General features: G+C 49.8%; 1 pseudogene across 1 annotated transcript in view; it reads right to left on the minus strand.

Moving 5' to 3' along the window:
- LOC147571719 (protein shisa-6-like) overlaps nucleotides 1-18806 on the minus strand; it is a 54021-nt pseudogene extending 35215 nt beyond the window's left edge. The window contains exon 1 of the transcript XR_015247113.1: nucleotides 18216-18806. The product of XR_015247113.1 is annotated as a protein shisa-6-like (transcript). The remainder of the gene's footprint in view (nucleotides 1-18215) is intronic.
- Nucleotides 18807-19352: the final 546 nt, after the last annotated feature.

Raw genomic sequence — 19352 nt, forward strand, 5'->3', positions numbered from 1 at the left:
AACACTCAGTGCAACAAGGCAGCTTCTCTCTGGCGACTCAGGAGACACCAAGTTGCTGCAAGGCTCCCAAGGTCTCCCCTGGGGAGGGCGGCAGAACCTGCTGGAAACGCAGCTCTGGTCTCTGTCCTCAGGCAAGGGCAGAGGCCCTGAGTCCTCTGGGGGCGACAGAAGCCCTTCCTGCTCTGAGGTGCCCTGGGTCAGAAAAGCCAATGGGGCGCCCTCTGCCGGCCATCACTGCACACCCAGAGGAACCGGCCCCTCCTGGTTTGTGGTGCTGGAGCTCTGCCTGCTGGCCACCATGGGAATTCCTGCAATGTTGAAGGCCAATGTTCAGGCCCTCAGCTGAGGGACTGAAGGTGTTCTGCGCAAATAAGCCTGTTCTCCACATTGGGAGGGGTCTGAGTGACAGGGCCTGGGACACTAAGAAATCTTTTCCTTCTCCTTTCTTGTGAGTGTAGCATGAAACCACATTTATTTATGCAATGACATCATTTGCAACACTTTCAGCAATGTTCACAGAAAAACAGCCCACCTATTTACACATGCTGAACAAGAGGTAATTGTGTTTACCTCCAAAATACTTAGGTTAGATAAAGAATTGACACCTTTGAGAGACAGATACCAGCTTCCAGCTCTGGAATGAATAAGTCCTAGGGCTACAAGGTACAGCCAATGGAATAGAGTCAATCTTGTAATAATAATGTTGCATGCTTTCACATGATAGCCACACTTGTGGTTAAGTACAACATAATTTATAGACATATGGAATGACTACACTTTATGCCTAAAACTAATACAACAAATGTGTGAACAATATTTCAATAAAGAATCGACATCCTTTACACTATTTTTAATTTCTCCTTCTTTGCCATTAAAAAAATCATTCCTGGGGTGCCTGGGTGGCTTAGTCAGTTAAGCGTCCGACCTCGACTCCGATCATGATCTTACAGTCCATGAGTTTGACCCCACCTTAGACTCTGCACTGACAGCTCAGAGCCTGGAGTCTGCCTCAGATTCGGTGTCTCCCTCTCTCTACCCCCTCCCCAGCTCCCGCTCTCTGAAAAAAGGAAAAAATAAACATGAAAATTTTTTTTCAAATCATGCCTAATTTAGACTCTGTGATATTCCATTTATCCCACATTCTCTAACATCACCATCTGGATGTTGACAGCTTCTCTGAAAAGTCACTAATAATATCTTTGATGGACACTTGTGACAAGGTCGCATGCAACTAACAGGGAGCTACACATCTGTTACTTTACTGTAAGCACCTTGGCTAATATTTTCAAATTATGAAAATGACCTGGGTCCCAGCTCATTCTTTTAGAAGGTCCTGAGAGTCAACATTTGGCGTCTTCACTTCCCAACTGAATGCGGCTCCTGTTCCTCCGAATTTGTGTCAGGATTTCTCCCCAGAAACAAGCCTGACCTGGAACAAACCAAGCCCAGCCTCTCTGACGTGGCGTCACGGGACCCCATGAATCCACGGATCCTCCAGGGAAATACCGGCAGGGGAAATGAGGAACAAACCACGGAACAGCCCAGAAAAAGCGAGGGACTGTGCCGCCAACCGACCACCCGCGCTTCCGGGGAAGCCGCCCAGGCCCTGCCTCCCCCGCCTCGGGACTCAACCCCACCACCTAGGAGACGCCAAGGGGCTGCGAAGCCTCCAGGGTCTCCCCCAGGCTCGGGGGCGGAACCTGCTGGAAACGCAGCTCTGGCTCTTTGCCCACACTCAGAGGCACTGGGTCCTCAGAAGCAAGGAAGCCTTCCCAGCCCGGAGGCGCCCTGGATCAGAAAAGCCTAGTGGGCGCCTTCTCAGGCCAGCACTGCCCACGCAGAGGCCCGGCCCCTCCCTGGGCGTGGTGCGTGCGCGCCCTCTGCCGGCCGCCTTGGGAATTCCTGCAATGCTCAAGGCCATGGCTGCTCAGCTGGAAGTACTGAGAGTGCAGCTGGTCCAGTGAAGCCTGTTCTCCTGATCCAGAAGGGTCTTAGCGAAGGGCTTGCTTGGGACACAAAGAAACCTTTTCCTTCTCCTTTTTACTGAGTGAAGAATGAAACCGAATTTATTGACGTAGTGATATCATGTGTAATGCTTTAAGCAGCATTCGCAGAAATACAGACTGCAAATTGACACCTGCTGACCTACAGGTTATGGTGTTTAGCACCATAATACTTGGGTTAAATAAAAAAGTTGACACCTCTGAGAAAGAGATACAGGCTTCCAGCTATGGAATGAATAAGTCATTGGGATATAAGGCACAGCCCATAGAATACAGTCAATCCTGTAAGAAAGTGTTGCATGCTTTGGAGAGCATAATGTATACACACGCAGTCACTAGGATATATTCCTGAAACTAATACAACATAATGCGTCTATTATATTCAATTCAAAATGAGAATATTTTTAATTTCTCTTTCACTATTAAAAATTATTTCTAATTGAGAACATGTGAAATTCCATTTATACCACATTCTCTAATGTCACCATCTTGGTGTTGAGAGCTTATTTTTCAAGTTGTCAATAATGTCTGTGAGGACACAAATGTGACAAGGTCAGAATGCACATCTAGAGGGAGCTACACATCTGTTATAAATTTCCTGCCTGTATATGGGTAATATTTTCAATGAAAAGTGCCTTAAGGATGTAGATGGATGAAATAATTTCCCTAAAACTCATAGGTAGACAATTGAGCCTTCGAATAATAATTGCCATGTCTTCACAATCAGAGGAAGGCTGGGTGAAGACATAGGTTTCTTCTTTCATGTAAGAGAAGGCTGTGGCATTTTAAACTCCTCACTTAAAATCCAGAATCCAGAGATCGGCAGTAGATGTAAGAATAGCAATGCACCATCATGTTGCACATAACTAGTTCCAGAAGGAGAATACAGACCTTATTCTAAAATACTTTTGGTTGAGTGCAATAACCCATCATTGCAAGTTCCAGGCTGCCGGCTCTGGGGGCAGCACAATGCCTGACTCCTGGTTTTGGAACATAAGGAAGGTCATGCTTAAGCAGGGGGAATGGAGCAGGGCCTGGGGGAGGGCGGGGAGACAGATCATAGTTTCCTCCCCATGGGGCACACTCTGCTCACCTGCTGATGAGCTGCACACTCTGCCTCAAGCCATCTCTCTCCATGACCGATCCTGAGACTGGGTCCCAACATGCCAGGCAAAATGAGGGGGGACCCATCTTCCCAGCGGCAATGGCCTCTACAGAGCTTGCCGCAGTGAGGTCGGAGCCTTGTACTCATGGAACTGTCATGCCCAGGTTTCCTACCCTTTCTGCCCCCAACACTTCTTAGTGTTCACAGAGCCCCCGCCTGCATGGGCCCATCAACCTCTCCACACACCGTGACCAGCTCCATCGACTCTCCTCCTTGCCTCCTCTTTGTCTCCACTTCTCTCTATTCCTGTCTCCCTCTGTTTCTTCGTCTCACTCTCTCAGACATGCCCAATTCTCCCATCGCGGACTCAGTGCCTCTCTCCTTGCCTGTCTCTTTCTCTGCCTCTCCACAGGCCCTCAGCTTTCTGCTCTGTGCAGCCCTGTCCAGGAAGCAGGGCACCACGTGTCCTGTGTCCCCCTCTCTCCTGTCATGTTTTAGCGCAGGCCCTGATTGAAGTGGATGAGAATCCTGTTTACAGAAGCTGCTCATGCTGACCTTTACTGCAGCATTGCTGTTCCAAGCCACTCCTGGGAAGCGTGTGGACAGCCAGGCCTTGACCCCTTGGTGGCCCAGCCATGACCCCAATGTTGCTGGAGGGCTGGTTGCCTCCGCAACCTGGGAGGAAGAAGGGCCCTGCAGGCGTCAGGGGCTCTGTGGCAGAATGCATGGGCTTTGAGGACCCGGAAAGAGCCAGATGCTTACAACCAAATCCTCCTTGGAGGTTAGGGAGGAACAGTATCATGTCACTGAACTCTGTCCTACCCATGTGTCACTAAGGAAACAGTGGGAGGAGGGGCACCCAGGTGGCTCAGTCGGTTAAGCGTCTGACTTCGGCTCAGGTCACGATCTCATGGGTTGTGAGTTTGAGCCTCTCATTCGGGTCTGCGCTGACAGATCAGAGCCTGGAGCCTGCTTTGGATTCTGCGTCTCCCTCTCTGTCTCCCCCTCCCTCACTTGTGCTCTGTCTCAATACACTGGGAGGAATATGGGACCTCATAAGACTCACTCCAAAACTACCACCGTTAGTCTTCCTCAGTGCCCACCTGGATTGGTGCTGTGAGATAGCGAGTAGGTGGGAAAAGTCCACAACGTGTGGATTAATGCAGGGTTTCCTCGCTGTTCTACCAGAGACACTGCTGACCCCTCATCCATGTCTTGCAATCAGGAATCAGCCACTTCCTGGGGACTGACAGCTGCCCTGCTGATCACCACACACCATGGTGATTAGCAGGTGCCGTGTGCTTGCGAGTAAACTGATATTACACTGTATGTTAATTACAGTTGAATTTTAAAAAAAAGTCCATATAGGGCAAAGAAGACATTTCTACAGAAATTTTAACGTATTTTGATCTAAATGATAATGAAAATTGAATATATTAGAGGGATATCTGTAATACTGAGTGCATATAAAAGGTCCAGTGACTTTAAAATTTTCTGCTGACTCATGATTACAAGTCTATCTATAAGTATACTTCAGTATACTCACAACAAAAACAGTTCTCCAGGGGTAAATTAGACAAGCACAAGTTCCCATAGAGGCAGTAATAATGTTTCCAAAGAATTTCAAACACATCAGAGCCAGGAGGGAAATGGTCAGGCAAAATATGGACAGGCTGAAATAATATCAGAGATGATGGGGAATCTTAAAGATGTTTACAATCTATCTGTCGCAAAGAATCATCTTTATAAACCCTTTACCAGCCTCCAGGAGGTTATAAGCACACCTCACAAATGTCTCCTCACACAGGATCAAGAGGACAGATGGCTTACAAGAGAGCAGGAACAAACTTGTGGGGGTGATGACTGCGTTTGCTATCTTGTGGTCATGGTTTCATTGCTGCTTACATATGTCAAATATCAATGAACTGTATTCTTTATAAAGGTGTTGTTACCCTATACAAATTACACGACCCTGAAGCTGTAGGAAAGATGTAAACGGCAACACTGAGAAATTTAATTTTGCTGACCAACATACTACAACTGTGTTTTAATAGTAAGAATTTGTAAGCCAATGTAAAATAGAAAAATTAAGAAAATGCAAATTTATAGTAGGTACGAAGTCAATGACTTCTGGTGTACATTCACGAAGTACCTGGATAAAATCCTTTGGAATATCTCCAAACTGTGCCCCAAATTCTTGGAAGAACAGAAGGAAATAAAAACACAAAATGTACTAGAGATACAAATGAGATTGTTCTAGAGAAAGATGTGGACAGATATGGATATATCTGAGAGAGACGGGCAACTGCTATTATAATAATATGGGATTATTTTTCCAAGAAAATAAATTACACATTATGGTTCACTTTTTGATGTTTTCTTTCAATGTTCACTTTGATTCTGAATCACAGCTCAAAATGTCAGATTTCTGAGGTACATAAAGATTTGCATAATCAGGTGATCATGTATATTTTGATAATATCTGTGGGATTTTAAGTTACCTGAACACGCATCTTCAAATACCCCAATGAAAGGAATTCATGTTTCTCTTTCATGGTATTGTGCCAAAATCAATCAATAGCAACTCTGAAAATGGATCTCTCAAATAATACAAAATTCCTGGGTATGGTCAACCAAAACAATAGTACGCATCTCATGCTACAAAAACTGGACTTAGAAGCATTTTAGGAGCAAAACACTCGCAATGCAATTCATACTAATTCACATACCAAGCTTAATTGTGTGCAAAGAAACCTGTCTAGAAAGTAGCCTCTGAAATCTATAACATTTTCATCTTCAGCTCTCAGAGATGAGATCACAAAAATGTGTAATGGTGGGAAATACACACTCACCGTCTTTGACTAGCCACTGTCTGAAAGAAAGCAGTAGCTGTCAGCACAATGGTTGGTCATGGGGCTCAAATGCACCAAAGACAGAGGCCATCTTGTCACGAAGGTAAAACATCTTCGGCTGTGTGGTGCCTCTGGCAGCTGTCTGGCAGCTGATATCGGTAGGTGACGCTGAACTAGATTAGATCCAATGAGGCCAGGAACACTAGGTTCTCACGGTCAACGGCCACGAGTAGGTGGAGGTGGGCAATGCAAGACAAGTTAGTTGATGGAAGAATTCAGAGATGAGGTAGGGAGAGAGCTGAACCAATCTGTGAGAGGCAGCCTAGGTACAGGGGGAAATTTCTCATCAAGACGATCAAGAATTTTCCTCCTTCATAGTCTCAAAAGAAACAGAATCGATTCTATTTAGATGGGAGGCATTCGTGTGGAATGATTCTGCCTCAGTGCAAGGGTTATTCCTGACTACTGGGACTTTCCAGACCCCGCTCTAAGGATCTGGTACATGCCAATCTAAAGAAATCTACTTATCTCTATGGTGTTCTCTGTCTGTCCGTCTGTCTGCCTGCCTCTCTCACTCTCCTAGGGGTACAAGTTTTGCTTTTCAATGATAGAGTGAAATAGTCACACTGGGAACCAGGTGTTTCATTATATTTGGACAATCCTAAGGACATTCAGAACCCTCCTTGCTTTGAGTAAATCAACACTCTGCGCATACTTAGCTAAAATAAGGACAACAATTCATTCACTTCCGGATCGTGTCGCCCCTCGTGATTTTCCTATCATAAATGTCCAAGCGAGATGCAGCCACTTAGTTCCTGCTGGGCTTATGAGGCTCCCGTCAACACAGTTGGACACAGAGTCCCGGGGGACAGCCTCCAAGACCCGAGGCAAAGGGCTGACTCAGAAGTTGCTAGAAGTCAACAAACCAGGAAGCACAGAGCCCAAAGACATTTCACTTTTTAACACTCTGTACCAACACCAATGCTCCAGTTACCTCTGTTCCCAGGGCTACCAAACTTCACAAATATGAACAATGTGCTGATAGGAAAACGAACTACATATAAGACGGACCCTAAGCTTACAAAGCTTGAAGCAGGATCTTAACAGGGCTTCCAGGAGCCGGTCTAATATCCATAGTTCCTATTAAATAAGAGTTCTTGACATTTTTAAAAACAACTTTAATGAAATAATTCACACATCATAGAAACACCTATTTAAGTCGATCAGCTCAATAGCTTTTAGCATCTTCACAAATCCTTCCTTCTTGACACTATAAACCTACTATGATCAGGTTTACATCCTGTCACCACTGCTCTTTTTGGACCAAGCAGCACAGACAGGACCCAGAACTTGATGCGGACAGCTGTGGCCACAACCACTTCAGCCTGGTGGAGAAACCTGCCCTGTGGTCCTCAGTCTTCAGGAAGAAATGAAGTTCTTCTGAAGTTCCCATCAGAAGCCCCATACAGAAGCTGTTGTTTAACCACAGTGTGAACGAACCAAACAGGAAGGAAGAATCCACCGATGTCCCATGTTTACTCACATTTGTGTTTGGGTAACCAGGACACCCAAGCACAAGGAGCCAGAAAAACAGCCTCTGCATCTTCCTGTCCTGGTCCTTTAAGGGGACTCTAGGGTTCCAGGCGGGAGGTGGAGACGGAGGATGGGGTGTAGGTGTGCAAGGGAGGAGTGGGGAGGGATGGGAAAGGGGGGAGGGGTGGTAATTGGGGATGGGAGAGGAGTATAAAAAGGGGGTGGGTTAGGGAAGGGGTGTGTCAGGAGAAGAAGGGGCTCAGGGACAGGACCAGGATCAGATCAAGTACAAGAGGGGTGGGGGGAGGGTTCAGACAGGTTAGTAGGTCAGCAGGTCAGTAAATCACTAGATAAGCAGGACATAAACAGCAGGTTAAGTGGACTCTCAGGAGCAGGTGGAGCAGAGGAAGATCCTTCTTCTTCCAAGCCCTCACCTGTCTAGGTGTTGCCTTAGCAACCCAGAGCCTTGATACTCTCTCTCGACCAATCAGCTGCCCTCACCCCTGGTAGAGCAATACGGACACCCCTTGTGACCTCATTTTTAAAAAGCCACTTCCCGCCTGGTGCACCACCACGTGCCATCCCAACGACAGGTCCTCTCTGGAAAGGTGGCCGACCTTCCGGTTTCTGGGCCCTCCCAACCCAGCTCTCTGTCACTTCTGAGTGCTCTCTCCTTCCTTTCTGAACTCCCATCTGCCATGGGCAATAGCTGAACAACAGAGAAAGCAAAGGAGGACACAGCTGCAAGAACAATCAAATGCACACGCAGACAGGAAGGTTTAACCCTCTCTCAGTCAAAACAGATAGAACATCCATAAGGTAGACATCTTGATAGCAAACCATCTGAATCCCACAGCTAGATCCATGTATGTGTCCACATGGACATAACACTGTAGAGGACACATTCACTTCAGGCACAGAGGATACGGTTACAAACATTCACCCTATTTATTACGGCCATAAGGGAAATTTCAGAGGAATGAAATGATTTCAGAGGAAGGAAATCACACAAAGCATGTTTCGGTGATAGAATGTGCTAGAAATCACTAATAAAGAGGAAACTAGAAATAACCGTATGTTGAAAAATTGAGAAGTTCCTCTAGAAGTAGAATATGAGTCAAGAAATCCCAAAGCAAAAGAGCTATATTTGAACTGAATGATAGGAGCAAAATAAAATTGTAATCCAGAATGTCTCCTGGCCTAGAATATCCTGGAATGTTGGTGTGAGAAGACTGTCTGGTCCCCAAATCATCTCTAATTGACCTGGACATTTTAACACCACAAACAGTGGTACATCTGTCACTTATCTGTGTGACCCTCCTACCTATTGGCATGGGCTGTACATTATGAACCTTACGGGGGATGCGGGGGGGGGAGGGGGGGGTTGGATCCAGCTGACTCACAAGGGATCTCCTGCAATCTCCAGGAATGAGAGCATTTTAAGAGATATACTTCATCAGCTTCTCTCCTGGGGGACCCGGGACAACACCCAGATTGTTGGCAACACCAGGTGTGCTGGCCGGGGAAGGCCAAGCAGGTGGGCAGGGGCCAGGGACCCAGGTGACTAGGCAAACCTACTGTAATCATCTCTCCCGGGCTCTGTCCTGAGCTGAGCTTCCTAAATAGTTTCTCTGCATGATTGACTCAATGATTCCCCAACTGAAAATCATTGCTCTAAATCCCCTCACTTTTATTTTTACATAAATTTATTGTAACAGGAACCACTCTGGCACTGCTAAAATAGCAAAGCAAGGGCTCCAGCCTAAATATAAAGAAACCATACAAAACAACCAAAACCAAAACAAAACAGGAATGAAAAACCAAGCGTTACATTCCCTTTAGATCCTGTGGCCTGCCTCAAGAGCCCCAGGGTTGGGCTGTCCTGGTTATACAAGGAGAGGCCAGCAACAGAGGGGGTGGAGTCTGACTGGCCCAAAAGTGAATGGGAGAGAGGCCCTGACAATAAGGGGGCCTAGGGAATTTCAAGAAGGGTGGCCAGGGTCACCCTGATTATAACTGGAGCAGGGACCGGGGAAAGAAGAGGCAGTGGACAGAGTCTGGGGGGCCTTGAACAAGTGAGATCATTCATGGAGGTGAGGAAGTGTCCCCAAAGCCAATGTCAGCCTCCCATCTGGGGAGCCCTTCGTGGCCCCTGGGGGCAGGGCCAGGAACCTAGAGTTTGAGATCCAGTGTGCCGCTTACCAGCTGTGTGACCCTGGACTGGTTTCCTTCAGTAAAATGGGAGTGTCCATGCCTGTGTCCAGAACTGTGCTGAGGACAAGAGGAAGCCACGTGCTGAGCACTAGTGGATATCAGCGCCATCACCTCCCTGGGGCATGTGTCTTCCCAGTCTGGTGCCTTAAAAGTTGCACAGCTGTTAAAGGCAACAAAGGTGAAAACCACAGTTCCCTCCAATTTCAGACCTGTGCCAAGCCTTTGCCTTTGCGGACATCACCTCTCGGGACCCAGTAGCAGTACCATCTGTAATCCCTTGCACGGATGAGGAATCAGGCTCAGAGCCCTCAAGGGGAAGGCTGGACCCAGGCTGAGAAAAGGCTCCCTGCTGACTTGGGTCTGGGAGGGGATGTTGGGAGAGTGGGAAGCTGGGGCGTGGAGACTCCAGAGAGAGCAGGGGCCACAAAGATTCTTGGCCCCATAGCCCAGCTTTGTCCAGGTCAGCCTGTACAGAAGCTGAGGCCAAACCAGAGGGCAAGGTCACAGCCCGGCTCCTGCACCTCAGGCTGCCGGTCATTCATCTCTGTGGTCACGATAATGCTGTCATATACTAGTCCTGATGATGCCATTAGTGCTATTATTGTGGTGGGAGAAGGCACAGCCCACTTTGACACACCCCAAGGATCCTGGAGAGACTCGCCTGTCTCCCTCACTTGACCTGGCCCCATGCAACACCCCCAATCTAAGTGTACCCTGTCTCTACCCTGTGTCCCTGTCCCTGTGGCCACCCTACCCTGGCCACTCTCTGGAATCCAGGCCTGGGCACAACCCTCAGTAAGGCACTGACATGGGGCACATGCCCAGCACAGGGTTGGAACCAGGAAAACGCCCCCCTCCATGACAACTTAGATGGGACAGGTCATACCAGGGTCTGTGCACCCCTTCTTCTTGTAGTGGCCTCCATTAGAGTGCCAGAGCTGTCCTGGAGAGTGTGTGTGTGTGTGTGTGTGTGTGTGTGTGTGTAATCTGCAACATGCACCTGTGAGTCGGAGTTCTGTGTCTGTGGCTATACTGACTGTGGACATAAATTTCCTGTTATTTGGTTGTTTTCATGTTTTCTGATGAGGTTTTGGGGTGACAGTGGGTTCATGGGGAAAGAATTCTTGAAGTCATCTTTGGTGCAAAAAAGGTGATTTCATTAAAGCATGGGGACAGGACCAGTGGCCCTGGCTGAAGAGCGGCCCAGGCACCATGAGGAGAGACTAGTTCTATACTATGGAGCTGGGAAGAGGTCAAGTCCAGGGGAAGCTTCCAATGAGACTTTCATACGCTAAAGAAGATTCCCAAGAAAAAAAAAGAAAAAAAAAAAAGAATACTCCCAGGATACTGGCTGCCTAGCTATTGTCAAACTAGGGTTGTTTGCCCTCTAGCAAAGCATTAGCAGTAAGACAGAGGGAGAGATGTTTCACTCTGCTGGCCTCAAGCCAATGGGCTGCAGGTTATAAGGAAATTTAGTTCTGCCTGCCATTTCTTTCTGCCTTAGTTTCCTACATCACTATGGAGGGATGATGCTGGGGCTCTAGGAAACCAAGTCCAGAGGTTTCTGGAGATTACGATGGCCTTTTTCTCATGATTTACTAAGATATTTGTAAATAGATGGAGACAAGCCCTGCAGGACTATGATCTCTAGCAGTTAACCACTTGGGATTTTTTTTTCCTTTTGCTTTGTTCTTGGGCAGCCAGGAGTGCCCAAGGGCTATTACACATATCCCACCTGGGGGTGGGGGCTGGGGTTTGAGGCCTGGCAGCTTGCTTTATGCTCCCTCATCATTTTCCTCTTGTGTTTATCTGTATGCATGTGTATCTGTATCTGTGTCTCTGAATGAGCATATATCTGCTGTGCAAATCTCTGTGTCTGTGACTGTATTACCCGTATCTCTCGGGTACATGTGTCCCTGTGGGAGTATCTGTGCGTGTCTGTGTTTCATGTCTGTGAGTGTATTGGCTGTATGTGTGAATTTGCTGACACTTTGGGTGTTTCTGACCACAACTGTGTATGTGTGTTTTCTGTGTGCCCAGTGTGTGTAGGGTTTGCTTCATGGGAGTGTTGCACAGGTCCCTGAGGATTATTCTACCCGTTTTATGGAGCTAAAAAACTGTTCAAGGTCACCCGGCGCATCACTGCAGGAACTGAGGCACAAACCTGAGTGTCTCTGAAATCAGAGTTCAGCCTCCTTCTTCACTCTGTGCTGTAAGCAGAGTCTGAAACTCAAGGAGGCTGCAGGAAAGGGAATGTTTGAGGTAAAGAAAGCCGCTCCAAACCTGATTTGCCTTTTTCACTTCTAAATAGGTTCTTCATCATGAGTTTCAGGGGGTCCCTGGACCCCTCGGGAGTTGAGTGGAAATTTTGTTTGTGCATTTTTCTTGAGCAAGAAGCCATAGCTTTCACCACTTTCTCTAAGGCGTCCCCCCCAGAATTCCATGTTATTCAGGCTGTCAAGAGGTTCACAAAGTAGGTTATCAGGACAGCTACCATGAACTTGGTCAGCGCTACTCTCTGCAAATCCCCTGGGCTTCCCCGGAGTGCTGAAATTCCTGAAAACCCAGCCCAAAAGCCAAGGATGCTTTTCCCCAAGGCAGCCCTTCCCAGGACATGCAACTGAGATGAGAGTTCTTAAGAGGCCTCCTCCATATCCGGGAAAATCAGTCATCAAAGAAGAGTCCACTCACTCTACGCACCACATAACAGGATTCGGCATAAGGACAGGAAATCTGAGAACTCCTGTGTATGGTCTTTAGTCGTTAAAGTGAGGAATCGACGCAATATGTGTATGGATGCTGGCACCCTCACTTGACATGCCCACGTCAGACAGTGAGAATCGGGAAGCTCAGACCAAGAACGGTGACTGGCACCGGCACCATCATTGGGGTATGCTGCCCATATTACAGCTATGTGCCCCCCGAGAGGAGATACGCAGACACATTATCTAGGGATAGCGAGGCTAACCATCACTGAGCAGGCACATGGCTTAAACCACCCCTCCCCACCCCATAACACAACCGCAGGCTGAAGAAAACACTGAGAGAGGAAGCACAAGAAAACAATTGCGTCGACTCTCCCCTTCTCTTCAACAGCTAGCTTGTCACAAGGTTACAAACAATGATGTTCTATTCAGATCAAAGCAAAGTCAGCCAAGAATAATCAAAAGTCTCCTGTAAAATATTCAAAATATGGACTGTTTATTAATGGTAAGTTTCTTCCTCAACACGTATCATGCTTTGATGGTAGCTAATGATTGCATGACGTCGTTGCCCTTACAAATTTTAAAATAATATTTACTGCACCTTCAGCTCAGTTTAAAATTTGTATTTATGTATGCTTTATAATGTACCTAATAACTGTTCACTGGTACACGCACATACTTACTAGTACAACAAATGTGTACGGATTAGGGTACATACGAAAAAAACATCTGAAAATACGTGTCCATAAAGCTTCATAAATAAGACCATGGAAATCACCAACTATGTGCTGTAAACCAAAAAATTCCCAAGGATTTGCCATCTCTTTGGGGCACACAGTTTGGGTGCTTCTCAAATGATGTGCATTCACGCTACCTAGGCTCCTTGATAAAATGCAGATTCTATTTCAGTAAGTCTGAGGCGGGGCATAAGATTCTTCCGCTCAAACTCCCAGGTCATGAAAATGAGGCTGCTCCACAGGACACACTCTGAGTAGTAAGTTCCTAAAATAACTATAATGGTAACTATTAAGTGCCCACTTGACTGGGCCACGGGGTGCCCAAATATTTGGTCAAAGGTCATTCTGGATGCGTCTGAGAATGGGTGTTTGGATGAGATGAACACTGACATTCAACAGACTGAGTAGATGGCCTTCCATCACTCGGGTGGGCCTCGTCTAATCAGTTGAAGGCACGCACAGACCAAAAGGCCCATGCTTTTGGGGCCGACCAGCACTAAGGGAACTGGGTGGGGGTGGAGACGGAGGAGAACCTGAGAGCTTCCTAAAGAGGGAAGTCACCCCCGGGAGGCAACCAACAGCTTCCTTGGGAAAATGCACGTCTGGTGTTGTCGGTTCTACCAATTTCTCAAGAGAAGTCAGAAATTGGGATTTCTATGTGAAATCTCCTTGGTTCTAAGTTGGGTTTCAAACACAATACATGACAGACACTGAAGAAATTTTCACAGCCCAGATGCAGTGAGCCTTGACTGGATCCGAGTTTGGAAGCCCAAGCTCCAGAGGACATTTCTGGCTTGACCAGGAGAATGTTACCGTGATTGGCTATTTGATGGTATTAGAGTTTCTGTCCTTCTTCTTGAGTGCGATCCTGGCATTGTGTTGTGTGGGAGAATGTCCTTGTTCTCAGGCGATCCACGCTGAAGTATTTAGGGAGAAAGGGAGAGGGCAAATGAAAATACAGAGTGGGTGCTAAAGCAGATATGACAAGATACTCATAATTGCGTGGCCTAGATTAGTAACTCTCAACTGGGGGTGATTCTACCCCCAGATGACATGTGGCTATGACTGAGGACATTTTTTTTTTAACTCACAGCTGGGTTGTAAGGGGGGTGCTACTGGCACCTAGTGGGGGGAGTCGAAGCAGGCTGCCAGACACCCTACGATGCACAGAACAGCCCCCCACAACCGAGAATGGGCCGGCCCCAATGGCAGTCGTACCGGGAGTGAAAAACCCTAAAGACATTTTTATCCTTCTTTCAAGTTTTGTCTTTTGTATGTGTAAAATGTTTCACAGTAAAAAGAGAGAGAGAGAGAGAGAGAGAGAGAGAGAAACTTAAAAATAAGAATACATAAATAGTGGTGCCTGGGTGGCTCAGTTGGTTGGGCCTCTGACTTCAGCCTAGGTCATGATCTCTCCGTTCCCGGGTTCGAGCCCTGTGTTGGGCTCCGTGCTGACAGCTCAGAGCTTGGAGCCTGTTTCAGATTCTGTGTGTGTGTCTGTCTCTCTCTCTCTCTCTCTCTCTCTCTCTCTCTCTGCCCCTGCCCTGCTCATGCTCTGTCTCTCTCTCTCTCTCTCAAAAAGAAATACACATTAAAAAATTTTTTTGAGAAAGAATACATAAATAGCAATACCTTGCAGACCAAACAAAACATGTCTGCATGGTTGGGTAACCACAGCCGGCCACTGTTTGCAGTCACTTGTTCCGATACATATGTCAGGATGTAACGCTACTGTGGCTGGTGAATGAGGGTCTCTGAAGTTCTTCCTATATCTTGGGCAAGACCCCCGCCGCTCCTGGAATTAGAGACTTTCTCCTGTTTTCAGGTCCCAGTCGGCCCAGAAGGGAGCAGCCGACATGCCCAGGATTCTGGGTCTGAAAACCAACATCACGGAGGTCTCTTCTAGGATGCCTCAAGTGCACAGGTCACGAGGAGCAGTTCGTGATGTGGGGCTGCTTTCCGATGAAATGAGAATGAACCCTTCATCTCAGTGACCCGCACAGCCAGCCCAAGACAAAATAAATTAAGAGGCTGTGGCTGAGATGGTAATTTCACCCAGAAGCTCTCAGGTAGCTGGGTGTATGCCACCCGGGTACCCCCTGACCTGTGGCTGGGACTTGAAATGGTTAATTGCATACACAGGGCACCATGCATGGTTAATTGCATACACAGGGCACCATGCATTTCGACGGTCCTGGGGGCAGCCCCCAGCACCACAAATACACAAAGCAGAAATATGTGCAGAAAACACACAAACAAATGCAAATAAGAGAGTGGCATTGGATTTAATGCATCCATCTCCAAGAGTGTAAAATAGTCCCAAACTCAAGAACAGTCTTCCTTAACATGTAGGCCACTTTTGAGGAGCCATTCAGGGAGGCTGCCACATGCGGATTTCTGGGGCTCATCCCAGACCTTTGCTGACCCGGAATCTTTCCCTTTCTGGACAGAACACAAGAATATGCATTCTAGGAAGCTGCCCACCCCCACCCAATGCTCACTCAAACTGAAAACACACTTGAAATCAGGGGGCTGGGGACTGCAGTTTTATAACTAACTGGGTGACCTTGGAGAAGCCACCCAACCTGAGCCATGATTTTGTCATCTATAAGTGGGAACTAATAGCACCTGTCTCCTAAGGTGGTCATGCACACTAAAGGAGTGTTTACACACACATGCACTCAAGTACACACACACACACACACACACACACACACACACACACACCCTCTAGTGCAGTGCCTGGCAAATGTTCTTTCCTTTTCCATAATAGTAACTGGCCACACACTGGAAAGCCTAGAGAGCTTTACAGAAGTACACAGACTCAGCAACCCTAGAGATTGTGATCTAAATTGCCTAGGGTGGGCCCCTAGCAAGAGGGTTGTTTTGTTTTGTTTTGTTTTGTTAAAGCACTCCAGGTGGTCCTAAACAGCAGCTGGGGTTGTAAACCACACCTGGGAAACTGCCAATAAAAATCAACCATCCTTTCTCTTCAAGAGAATGTACTTCCATGGCATTCTGGAATTTCCAAACTGTGTACCCGGAGAGACTTGTGTCCAGGCTCTTTCCGAGGTGTGGATGCCCCGATATTCAACACCCAACCAGCGCTCTGGTGGTCCCTGAAGAAGTGGCTGCAACCAACTAAGCCGGGGGGATTCTTTCTCCAGACAGAGCTGCAAGGTGGCAAGACAGGAATAAGATTCCCTCCTGAGCCCTGAGGTCTGCGGTGGAGCTCTGTCTCAACAGGAATACCCAGATCACACAGAGCCTGAAGATCACACATCGCCTTCCCCCTCTGCAGGCCAAAGGGAGCCGCCCACCCTTAGCTCAGCTCCCACCTTCCCACCTCCCCTTGTCCTGCCTTTCCTACCCTCCTTCACCCCCCACCCAAACACCCAGGAGGGCTCCTGGAAGCGCTGGTTTGCAAGGGAAAGGCTCAGTGGATACTTCAGCAGAGGAATTAATAGGAATCTGCCAGGCAGCCTACCTATCCCTGGGGGACTCTCTCCCTACCAAGGCGACACCCATCGTCCTGCCTCCATATTCTTCCTTCGCCTTAACACAGACCCCAGGAACCTACAGGGACTGGCAGGGACTGTGGGGAAGTGAAACTCCTGCCTGTGGGGCTGGCGACAGGGCATCTTGGAGGTGCAGGAGGTGGGCGGGGCCAGCGCGTTACTCTCTCACTTGGTCAGAGTTTCCTGAATCCTCTCCAAGCTAACTTTTGTGCTTCAAGACCCCAACATCCACCCACACCTCCCTGCTGACCCAAACCAAGAGGAATTTCCTCACCTCTTGCCCCAAATCCCTACCCTCTGGGGGGAAAAAATCATCGGATACTTTGCGTATAAACAGAAAATAATTACTAGTGAGGTGGTCATGTTCCTTCCCCTATTTTGGGTGGGTCGCTTTGTTCAGGTTTTTAGGGCAGGCGCACCTGAGTTCCTGCATCCACACGAGCACACATGGGCCCCACCAGAGGTGTGGGGAGGGTGTGTGTCTGTGTTTAGGGGGCGGGGGGGACACGTGGCGACCCAGCTGCCCACACTCGGCAAGATCCAGCTAGCTAGGGCCCAGCCATCCAGCTGTTCCAAGACCGCCAGTCGCTCTCCAACCCCGCCCGCCCAGACCTCCTGCCAACCCTGGCCTGCATCGCGTCTGGGGGCCGCTTCCCGGTGGCTGCCCTCTCTGCCTCCAAAGTTACTGGGTTGTGCGAATCAATTTAGACACTTTTTAAAAGGCAAAAAGAAAATCGCTCCATTAATCCCCAAATGCCTTCTCCCATCTGCTGCAACTCGCCATCACTAGGACTTGCATAATGAAAGTTGACGGAAAGTTGAGGAATCAGTGGGGCAGGAGGGAGGCTCCCGCCCTTGGAGTCCTCGCCAACCCCTGCAAGGGGCGCAGCTCGGGGCGGAGGCCCTGGCCCCCAGCAGGGAGAAATGGCGACAGCGGAAAGCGGGCAGGGGTCCTGGTGGCTGGGAGGCAACCAAGGTCCCAATTTCAGGAACCTAACAGCTCAGGGAGAGAGAGAAGAGGCCGCTCCAGGCAAGGCTTTTGTTCTCGCCCTCCCCTCTCTCTCTCCACCTCCCTCGCTTCTTTTTCGCGACCCTTACGAGTTGCAGGCGGCACACACTGCTTCCCTCCCTCACACGTGCCGCCCTTCCTTTTCGGGCCGCCTGCCCTGTTTACCTAGAAGCTGGCATCTGGAATCCGAGAGGTAGACCCTTCGCCAAAACCCAAGACTCCGGGGCCCTGAGCTCCCGGCCTGTGTGTGTCTCAGATCCGCTTGAATCCTAGGTGGGAAAGGGCAGCGAGACGGTGAGGGGTGGTGCAGAGACCACCCCCTACATACACACACGCGCTCAAGTCCACACCTGTGCGGAGCCCAGCGCCCCTTCTCCGCGCCTGGAGCCGAAATTGGCTGCCCAGGCGATCTCCGCCAGCGGACATGGGGGTTGGGGGGGGGGGAGCGCCATTGCCCAAGGAAAGGTGGAGAGGGAAGAGGAGGGAGAGCGGCGCCTGGAGGGGAGGCGACGGAGTTGGGTGGAGGGGAGGCAGCCTACCTGGACTTGGCTTCCTTTGCCGCCGGTGCGCTTTCTCCAGCCCCAGCTTGGTGAGGATGCCTACAAGCGTGACGGCCAGCACCCCGCACATGATGTAAAGGATCCGGTTGGTCTTGTCCTTCGTGGGGGTGGTGCAGGGGGCCGTCCTTGCGCCCGGGGGGCTTGCGGGTGTTGAGCCACAGCGGAATGTCCGAGTTGGTGCAGGTGCTCTGGTTCAGTCGCCGCTTCTTAAAATGTGCAGCAGAGCCGCAAGTCACAAGTCCCTCAGCAGAAGATGAAGTCGCCCGAGGAACAATTGAATGGCTGGTCCCACTGGTCCCTGATACCGAAGTAGCCGCGGCAGAAGTTCGGCGTGGGCGCTCGGGTAGGGGACGCGTCCCAGACCCCCGCGCCCTCGCTGGCCTCTTCCGAGGCGGCCCCCAGAGCGGCTGCACGCCCTCCTCCCCGCGCCAGCACTACCACGGAGCCCAGCTGAACCAGCTGCCCGTGCCCCGCTCGCTCCTGCGCCCAGCACACGCGGGCGCACAGCTCGGTGTGGAAGCTGCTGAGGAGCAGCCGGAGGACGCTACGAATCATGTCTCCCAGCCTGGGCTCCGCCGGCCGCCTGCCTCTCCAGGCGCGGCGGAAGCTGCCGAGGCTGTTGCCGGGGGCTGCGAGCCGCCTCCAGCCGCACAGGCAGGGAGAGGCGCGGAGCTCTCGCTGGTGGGCGGCCCCGGCGCTGGGCTCAGCCCGCGTTCGCCTCCCGGGCGCCGCGCGCAGCGCGCCTAAGGGGAGGGGCCAGGCGGGGAGGAGCGCGCCTGGCCGGGCTGGGGGAGGACGAGTGGGGGCAAGCGCTGGGTGCACGTCCGGCCCCCTACAGGGAGAGGCGGAGGCCGGAGAGCAGCGGAGAGTGTGCCTCGCCTAGGCCGGCGGCTCCGGACTAGCCGCCCTGCGCCCGCTCTCAGGATCCCTCTCAGCTCTCCAGCTTGCTAAGTCCCCAGGAGAGAGCCAAGCAACGCTTTTGGTATGAAGAGAGGCCAGGAGGAATGGCGGAGGGGGGAGGGGGGAACGAGGGGTGGAAAGGTCGCGAGCTCCCGAGAGGCGGGGGCGGGGAAGAGGTGAGTCGGCAGGGCTGGCGGGAGCGAGTTGAGGGGCGGG

This window comes from Puma concolor, unplaced genomic scaffold, assembly GCF_028749965.1.
Source record: "Puma concolor isolate L17-30 unplaced genomic scaffold, mPumCon1.1.hap2 unalloc_scaffold_11, whole genome shotgun sequence".
NCBI lineage: Eukaryota > Metazoa > Chordata > Mammalia > Carnivora > Felidae > Puma > Puma concolor.